We start from the raw sequence: 10659 nt of genomic DNA on the forward strand, positions 1-10659 counted from the left end.
ACTTTGTTGGGCATCTGGTATACACATTAAAGCTTACTAACTGGCCAGAATAAAAAAATTTGTAAAAGAAGATACACATCCTCAACTCAAAATGAGAAGGATTCCGAAAGATAAAGCTTCATTGAATAGGAATTCACAATCCAAAATCTCAAAACCCATGAATAAACAATCACATCAGAGGCAAATGTCAACAGATAAAAGGAAAGCAAGATCAGCTAGGGCTGTCAAGAACTTCTGGTAAATGAATAAGAGAGAATATAAAATTAGTTATTTTAAATTATTAAAGGTATAAATGGTACAGATGAACTTACGTGAAAAGCAGAAATAGAGACACAGACGTAGAGAACAAATGTATGGATACCAAGGGAGGAAGTGGTGGTGGAATGAATTGGGAGATTGGGATTGACATATATACACTACTATGTATAAAATAGATAACTAATGAGAATCTACTGTATAGCACAGGGAAATCTACTCTATGCTCCATGGTGTGACCTAAATGGGAAGGAAATCCAAAAACGAGCGGATATATGTATACATATAGCTGATTCAGTTTGCTGTACAGCAGAAACTAACACAACATTGTAAAGCAACAATACTCCAATAAAAATTAATTTTAAAAATTATTAAAGGTATAAAAGAAGGAAATAGAAAAACTGAAAAAATGCAATGGAACCAAAAGCAAGCAGATTTGGAAAAGAACCAAAAAGAATTTATGGGAAAAAATTTAATAGCCACTGAAATTTTAAAACTCAGTGATTAGGATAAATAGCAAATTAGACTCGGTTGGACTATAAGAATTAGGCAAATGAAAATAGACCTGAGAAACACACCCAGAATGCAGTACACAAAAAGAAAAAGATAGAAATAAGAGCACTGACTTGGAGGGCAGAGCAGATAGAAGGAGAATGTCTATCATATGGTATCTAGTGGGAGTTCCAGAAAACGATCATGGAGAATAAGGAGAGATAATATTCAAAGAGATAATGGCTGAGAACTGATGAAAAACAAGACTTCATAAATTCAGGAAGCACAAGTTCTGGTCAGGATAAATAAAAAACCAAACCCTATAGATGCTTTGTAGAGAAACCATAATTCACCAAAGTCAAAGAGTAAAGTATGAAAATCAACAAGAGAGAAAAGAGAAATTACCTCTGGAGGAATGACACTTGGCAGACTTCTCAACAGCAAAACTGAACCCAGGGACAGCAGAACAGTATCTTCAAAGGACTGAATGAAAATAACTGTCAACCTAGAACACTATGCACAACTACACTGTGACTCAATCGTGAGGCTGAAATAAAATGTTTTTAGACCAATGAAAACCGAAAGCATCTGTCACCAACAGACTCTCCCTGAATTTCTGAAGGATGAACTTCATGGGGGGCAAGAAACGCAACACAGAAGGGAGGAAAGAAGAAGAAACGCTGATGAGCAGAGATATTGACTACCACATGGGTAACCGTCTGCACACACTAATTTCTAAAACAACCACAGCAATATTAATGACCAATTTGGGCAGGACCAAACAAGATGGAACCAAAATACCAGACCCAGTAACATGTTAGGGAGTGTGCAGCAGGGTTGACCATATCAGGGTACTTAGATTTGTCTGTAAGAGGGTTAGAGGTATGAATCAAGTGGAGATTAAGTCAAGTGAACGTGTTAAAATTTTAGGAGTAACCACTGAAAGAATAAAAATGGAATGGATCGCTCCCAAATCAAAGAGGGATGAAAGGCAAATAAAGAAAGCAGAAAAGGGGGTGGGGGGAGCAGCATAAGGTAAGATAAACAGAAATAATCAAAGAAAATGATAGAATGTATTCAAACAGATCTGAAATTTCAGTAAGTGTAAATAGATTCAACCCACCAATTAAAAGAAACAATCACCTGAGTGGGTTTAAATTCTTTAGGAATGTGCTATTTCCCAGAAACACATCTATAATTTGAAGATCCAGAAAAGCTGAAAGTAAAGGACTGGGGGAAGTTGCAGCAGACAAATTCTAACCAAAAGAAAGCAGTCTGGCTGTTTTATTATCAGGCAAAATAGACTTTAAGATAAGAATAAGTAGAACTGACATAAGTGTCTCAGTGGTGAAGAGGGGCAGCCATTGCAAGCAGAGAACACTGTGTGAGCAAAGACACAAAAGAAGGGTGTACCTAACACATTTTAGGAGCCCAAATTCAAACGTGGGCCTCTTGCCGTCGCGGCCTCTCCTGTCACGGAGCACAGGCTCCGGACGCACAGGCTCAGTGACCATGGCTCACGGGCCCAGCCACTCTGTGGCACGCGGGATCCTCCCAGACCAGGGCACGAACCCGCGTCCCCCGCATCGGCAGGTGGACTCCCAACCACTGCGCCACCAGGGAAGCCCCTGTTATTTTTTTAAATGTATATTTTTAGTATCTAGATGCCAGGCACCTTGTTAACTATTCTATATATATTATTTCTATTTCTTTGATAAACCTCACAATGTAGGTACTTTGTTACAGAAAACCACCTCAATTTAAATCAGTCTAAGTGGAAAGTAAGGACCGAGATGGAGCTCCTACTGGAAAAAAAAACCCATGGAAGGGCTCTGCCTGGCCCTTGAGTCACAGCCCCACTCCCAGCCCACGAGTGGGCTCAGGAGGACAGGCCACTGTGATGTGACAGCATCGGTCAAGTGTCTACCTAGCCTGGGACGTGGGGTATTACAATCAAGACCCCCAATTAAAACCTCATGACCGATGTAGGGAAGGGGCATTTCTCTGATAGAAGGGGACTGACACAAGGATGGGTTCTACAAGACTAGATTTTATTATCATCATTTTACAAATGAAATTCTGAGACTCAGAGGCGAAGTATTTGTCCAAAGCCCCAAGCTCCCACATGGCAGAGCCAATGGGAAACCAAGCCTTTTTTCCTCTAAAAAAGCTGTACTTTTTCTCCAAGTAATAGACACAGAACTTTGTATACAGCAAGTTCTCTAGATATACATGAATCGATGTTAAAGAAGCCATCACAAATAATGATAATTAACCACTTTTCTCCCTAGTCACTAAAAGTTTTGGAACAAAGAACCCGAAAGCCAACAACCCCACAGCATATGGGCCTTCCCAGTGTCTTCCACAGACACCAGTGAACTTGGCATCATAATTGATCCTCCTGTCTAGAACCCCTTTGCACTGATAATCTGTACTGTGCAGTTCAGCCCTGAAACCATCTCTCATTGTTTCATAGCTAGTCTGAGTCTAGGGTGACCCTGTGTCTCCCACAGCCCTCAGCTGAGCCAGTAGTAGGTATTTAGACTGTTAGCTCTAGGTTCTTTGGCTAAAGCAATTATCTGTAACAGGTTTTTTTTGTAACAGTTTTTAACTCATGGATAAATCTGGAAGATTGATGAAAACTATGGGATCCCACCCCCAGGGGGGGAAAAAAATCAATGCCTGTTTGCACTTATACACAAAACTTTCAGTGGCTCTGCAGGTCCCCTGAAGTACATTCATGAAGAATGCACTTCATGAATTAAGGGGGTTAAGAACTGCCTTGGCAAGAGTAGAAGAGGACTTTATTACCCCCAAGAAACAGTACTGCATGCTATTTAATCAGCTTCAAAAGCATGGGCCCGATTCATATGTGACCGTCTTAAGTGACCAGGATGTGCCAACCCTCAAGTGAGGATACACCCCAGAGTCTGCGGTCGGCTACATGGCTCCTTCTCAGCTGAGCGCCTGCTATGTCCAAGTACTCCGCTGGCCACAGGGGCTACAAACTAGACTAGGGACCCTGTCCTGGATCCCTAGGAGCTCAGACAGATGCGTAAGCAATGGCCACTCTAACACAGTCAAAGCTACCACAGAAACGTGCAGAGGTCCTGTGTGAACGCTGGCAGGAGTGGGAGGTAAGGGAAGGATTCCTGGGAGAGAAAGTTTCAGTGGAAAGAGGATCAGGTGGCTTCTTCTCTGGGGAGGAGAGAAGCATCCCTGCTGGTAGGAACTTGAGCAAAGACCCACACACAGGTGGAGTGACCTGTGCTGGGAGCCCTGAGCAGGCATCACTAGAGCTGTGGTTCTCCACCAGGGTGATTTCGCCACGCCACTCCCAAGCCGCCGCCAGGGACATTTAGCAATGTCTGGAGACATTTGTAGTTGTCACATCTAGTGGGGAGGGGTGTTGTTACTGGTACCTCGTTGGTAGAACCCAGGACAGCCGCTAAACATACCTCAATGCACAGAACAGCCTCCAACAACAAAGAATTATCTGGTCCACAATGCCAATAGTGTTGAGAAGCCTGCCTTGGAGGGTGGAGTGTGAATAGGAGAGTGGTCACCTGTGGGAAACCAATATTCCTGTATCTGGGGAGCTGCTGCCATCAGACCTGCCTTCCCTAAAGCAGAGATACAAGACCTGTACCACATCAGCAGAAGAAAAGAGTGGGAGAGGTCTAATCTGGAGAGTGGAAGTATAAATAAATTCTAGGAGCCAGTTTGACATCTGCACTCATACCTCAGTTGTGTTTGTTGAACAAGACTCTGCTGTACCAACAGAAAGCAACCTGGGGGCCACGATGGAGACGATTTGTACACCCATCCCAGGGAGCAGCAGGTCACCCGGTTTATCCACAGGATTTGCTTTGCCTGGTTAGCCCACAGTGGGACACAAGAAGGAGAATTGGAGCTATTCCCAAGGGCCATCTGGGATCAGACATGATCACCAAGGACTGCGGAATTCCCTCTGCAAACCCGGGAACATTTCCTTCGGGAGAAAGAAGCTCCAGGTGTAACTGTCTCTACAGTGAGTTCCCAACTCTAGGAATATGGAAACACTTTCCTCAAAAGAGCTGTCAGGAAATGCAAATCAAAACCACAATGAGGTATCACCTCACACTGGTCAGAATGGCCACCATCACAAAGTCTACAAATAATAAATGCTGGAGAGGGTGTGGAGAAAAGGGAACTCTCATTCACTGTTAGTGGGAATGTAAATTGGTGCAGCCACTATGGAAAACAGTATGGAGGTTCCTTAACAGACTAAAAGTAGAGTTACCAGATGATCCAGAGATCCCACTCCTGGGCACAGATCTGGAAAAAGAACCCAAAAACTCTAATTCAAAAAGATACATGCACCCCAATATTCATAGCAGCACTATGTACAAGAGCCAAGACATGGAAGCAACCTAAGTGCCCATCAACAGACAACTGGCTTAAGAAGATGTGGGGTGTGTGTGTGTATATATATATATATATATATATATATATATATATATGGAATATTATCCATAAAAAAGAATGAAATACTGCCATTTGCAGCAACATGGATGGACCTATAGAATATTATGCTTAGTTAAGTCAGACAGAGAAAGGCAAATACTATATCACTTATATGTGGAATCTACAAAATAGTACAAATGAATCTATATACAAAACAGAAACAGACTCACAGACATAGAAAATAAACTTATGGTCACCAAAGGGGAAAAGGAGGGGGGAAGGGGTAAATTAGGAGTATGGGATTAACAGATTCAAACTACTCTACATAAAATAGATAAGCAACAAGGATTTACTGTATAGCACAGGGAACTGTATTCAATATCTTGTAATAACCTATAATGGAACATAATCTGAAAAAAAAATAACTCAATCACTATGCTGTATCCCTGGAACGAGCACAATATTGTAAATCAACTATACTTCAATTTAAAATAAGAGCTGCCAGGAAGCAGGCTGGGAACTCTGTGAAAGATCCACAAATTCCAGAAGCAGCATCTCACTGAGGTGTTTACTGAAAGTTGCTACAGGAAAGAGAAACTCCTCCCAGCATAGGCCAATGGGGGCGACCACTACCAACTGTCACCAACCAGGGGAGATCTCCGGGCCTCACTGACAGCCCACAGCTGTGCCCGAGAGCGACACGGGAGCCAGCGCCTCAGAAGTTTCTGATGCAACCCCCCACCGAGATGGTCAGACAGAGTATCCTATCTACTTTCAGGGACTTTTTTATCAGAGTTCTCTCTCCCCATCCAAGCACGGGCCACCCTAGACATCTTTGTAGGAAGTATCATGGGCTTTCAACACACCCATCACTGAGAGGAAAAGCCAGGCCACCACCAACAAACTTTACCAGGAAGAGGTCTAGAAACGCTGGTTTAGCCAGGAAGACTTGAACTGTTACCCTGTGCTCGGAGCCTGGGTGGACGAGATGGCCTGAGGGGAGATGATATTCTGAGATACCTTGGCTGACAGTTGTGGCCAAATACAAAACAAAACAAAACAATACTTTTTCTTTTTCCTACCCCAATGCTACGCCCAAACCTGCTAGTCTGGCTGTGGGAAATCAGCTGAGACAAGAAAAAGAGAACACAATAAGGCCATTTATCCTGAAACAAACTGGTCCTTCAGTTTCCACAAGACATCACATAACTCACCCCTCCAGGGAAGCACTTGCACGTCAGTTGCCTCGCTCTCTGGGCACAGAGCACCATTAACTTAAAAAATGTATAAACTGTTGTGGCAGACACAGGTCATCAAGCACGGTGCTGGGGAAAGAGTGGTTTGGGGTCCATTTATGGAAACATGCCAGGGATTCGCAGGCTGCAAACTTCCCCGATGGAATCTTTTGAAAAGGTTTCTCCTTCCCTCTGGCAATCCCACCAGCAGCAGACATGTGCCCTGGGAAATGTAGCCTGGAATTTCCATCTGCCAAACACCAGGGCTTTTGCATCTCAACTTACTCTTAACGTAGGGTCCCTTCCGTGAAGTCATTTGAGGATGCAGCCTGCCGCTCTACCGCTGGACCCTATTTTTAAATATCCTGTGATCTAATTATTTTTACAACCAAATTTTCACTTGACTGTTCGGCCTCCTCTGAGACTATGTCATCACTCAGCCCTATTTGCAGGTTTAAGTGCACGGCTCTGAGGCTGTCTGAACACAGGAAAAGGTTTTGTTGTGCATATGTGTGCATAATGTCTTCATTGCTAAGTCATTCCTAAATCGTTAACCGCTTTAAAGACGTGTTCCATAAAAACCTGCTTCTGGGCTCCATCCTAGGCGGTGGAGCCAGCATGGTCCTGGCTGGATATTTCAGGAAGCTGAGGAGCAACCGCGAAGAACTGCTATGCCTAATCATAGCACCCGTCCGGATACTGTAGGAAAACTGCGACCCAAAATACCTCCTGAAGACAGAATGACTACATGGCCTGGGGCCGTCTGGCAGTGTCAAGGTGTTGGGTTTTTCCAAGAATGGCACATAGAAGAAGACTACTAAGAGTTGAGCTTTACTTGGAAAATGGCCCTGTCAACGCCAGGAGAAGCGCTGGCAGTGTGGAAAATAAAGAAAGCTCTCGTGTAAGAAAATCTACCATGGGGCAATGGCATGATGGGAAGTATGGCACCGTCAAGAGCCACGTGTGGCAGCAGACAGATCTGGGTTCAAATCCCAGCTCTGCACCTTTCTAAAAGTGTGGCCTTGGACAATCTAATTAACTCCTCTGATGGCCAGTTTCCCATCTATAAAAATGAAGAACATTGCGTAAGGAACAAAGAAGATCATAAAGTATTTAGCACAGCACCTAGAAATAGTAGCTGTTAAAGCATTATTATCATAATTATTTTCTCATATTAACTTCTTATATCTGTAGAGTGTTTTAGAGTTTGCAAAGGGCCTTCCTAATCATCCTTTTTTTAGGAAAACTAGGTAATTTATTCATGCAATTAAAAATTCAAAACAATATACAAATACACAATGAGAGTCTAGTGCCCACCTGTGTCTGTCTGCCCACTCCCTTCCTCACTGCTGCTCCTTCAGGCAACCACTTTCTTTAGCTTCTTATGTATCCTCCAGTGTTCCTTTTTTTGTTTTGTTTTGTTTTGTTTTGTTTTGTCTTTTAAACCCGGGCCTTCGGCAGTGAAAGCGCAGTCCCAACCACTGGACCGCTGGGGAATTCCCTCCAGTGTTCCTTTATGCACACACAATATGCATGTATTCAGATATTTTCCCTTCTCTTACACAAAGGTAGCATTCTATTTACACTATTCTATTCTTTGATGTTTTTACCTTACGATAAATCTTTACTATGGACAGATCCTACAACTAAACTGTATTCCATGGTGTGACTCTATCCAAGTTTCTTTAACCAGCCCCTTCTGGGTGGACACGTGGGCTGTTCCCAAGGCCAGCCTTCCATTACTCCCGACACTGCTACAGTGAAGACCCTCGTCCATTGTCATTTTGTACAAGAGCAGGCACGCTCTTAGAACAAATAGAATAAATAGCAATGAGATCAAAGGGCACGAGCATCTGTGATTCTGATCCATGTTGCCAATTGCTCCCCATCAGGACTGTACCATTTTGCACCTCCTCCCGCAATGGACAAGATTTTTACAAAGAAACAATCCCTTTGAACACTTTCACTGTCTCTTCTGCTAGCTACCCACTCCATGTTTCCATGGGTTTCTGTACTTTTACCATTTTAACCATTGTAAATGTACAATTCAGTGGCATTAAGTACATTCAAAATGTCATGCAACCAACACTACTGTCCATCTCCAGAATTCGTTCATCATCACACACTGAAGCTCTGTACCCATTAAACGATAACGCCCCATTCCTCCTTCTATCCATCCTTATCCTGTCCTGGCACTTATCCATGTAGCATGGTTTGAAGGGAACCAAGCCCCCTGCCAAGCCCCCTGAAATACTCCCATTTGCTCTCAGAACCATAACATTCTTTCAGTAATAACGGAACAGAGATTTTCATCGTATTATGAGAAATCAGCTTGGCAGAAAAAAACTGCCCTGGAAGAGGAAACCATAATCTTAAACTTACACATAAACTGGTGCGTAACTCATTTCTATGTGCAGCTTGCCATGCAGGTTGGGGTGCAGGATGCTGGAAAGGGGAGTGATGATGGTGTATCTCATGGCATGTGCAGCTAAGAGGATCAGAAAGGGAAGGCTGAGGCCAAGGACACATTTATCTGCTCACTCCACTAAGGGCAAGGCCTGGTTATCAGATACAGAAGGGTGAATCTAGTTTTGCAACAGGCAAATACTTTGTTTCCTAAGCCCTACAGTTCTGTAAGCACCTCCCTACCAGGACCAACCTCTCCCCAGACTCTCCAGCCTTGTCCAGATTCCTTGTTCCAATCTCCAAACCTCTCCAAAACTACAAGCCAGAGGGGTTAGGGGATAGGGAGAGAAAAGGAGGTGACAGTACATAGAAGGGACGCTAACTGAGACCATGCAGGTGAAGTGCTTAGCAGAGGGTCTGGCGCCCAGTACGTGCTCAGTAAACGGTGATGATGATATAGATGATGAAGACGATGATAATGTAAATCATGGACAAGCTTCCTCCAGTAGCAGCTGCTTGAACCATGGCTCAGCTCCTATCTATTGTAGCTGCTAACTTCCTTATTCTGACCTGGAACCTGTCCCCCTCCAGCTCCCACCCACGGATCTTAGTTCTACCTCTTGAGCCACACAAAATCTGACTACCCTTCCAGGTATACACACCACCTACCAGTGGGTTGAAGAGAGTGATGATGGTTCTTTCTGGCATCTCCTCTTCTCCAGTTGGAACGTGCCATCATTCTGCACACATCCTTCATAAAACTCGGTTTCTAGAGCCTCATCAAGTGTTTTGACAGATTGGAAGAACGGAGGCAAGGAGAGAGTGGTTCCTGTCCCGTGAAACATAGAGATGGAACACAGCTGAGGAACAGGTAGAGCTTGATGGACACAAAGGCTGAGGGAACAGGATGAAAAGTGAGGGACTCCCTGGGTCAGAGGCTCAAAGAAATGGCTCCTGACGTCTCACTCCAGAGTGGAGACCCATGAGGGTACCAACGCTGGACTCTTGGCTGGTCAGCCCTGGACCAGGGCTTGATAGTGTTCCACGGCCGAATCCCCGGAGATTCTGTTATTTAAGTGTGCTACTTCTGAGGTTCACCTCATGTGAGCCCATCTAAGTGGGATATTAGCGAGCCACCCTCTCTATCTTTAGGTGGAGAATTAAGCTGGGGTATGATAACTTTGAATTTCACGTTCCAGGGGCCAAGTCCCACTTTGACCAGAAGAGACCTCTCTCTCCTGTGATAACCTGTTTGCAGGACGGGACAGAGTATTGGAACAAAGTGCCACAGAGCAGGGAGGAGACACTGAGTACAGCTTTCCTCCTTCCCCTGGAAACCCCTGCAGCCTCCACGACCTGTGGGCACATCACAGCACCAGCATTAAGATCTACCAATCAACAGTGGTTAACAGGTTGGCAGATCCCTGGCACTGAACTCCAATTAGATTATATGTCTACACACATTTTTTTTTTTTTGTCCCATGTGATTCTGCAGCTCAAATTATCCAAGTATGTGTTCACTACTGCAACTCAGCAGCTTAATTTCCTAAACCTTCATTCATTCCTTCCCATGGAGAAAACCTCCTCCATCCATTATCCTCCCTCCTCACATCACTCTTCTAAAAACCTCCCTAGAGCAAATGCCCACAAACACTCCCTTCTCTATTAAGCCCAGCAACAATTTCAAGAAAGAAGGCAGAAGTGCTCTTTGACACACAGAACACAGCACCGAGAAAGTTCATGGCCACTGGTGTCTCCTCTAAGGGTGTCACCGAACACCTGTGAGCAGAATAGCCATCAGCGGCTCCCTGCTTCTCCCAGTTCA

This window comes from Grampus griseus, assembly GCF_964374135.1.
Source record: "Grampus griseus genome assembly, chromosome: 16".
Classification (NCBI taxonomy): Eukaryota; Metazoa; Chordata; class Mammalia; order Artiodactyla; family Delphinidae; genus Grampus; species Grampus griseus.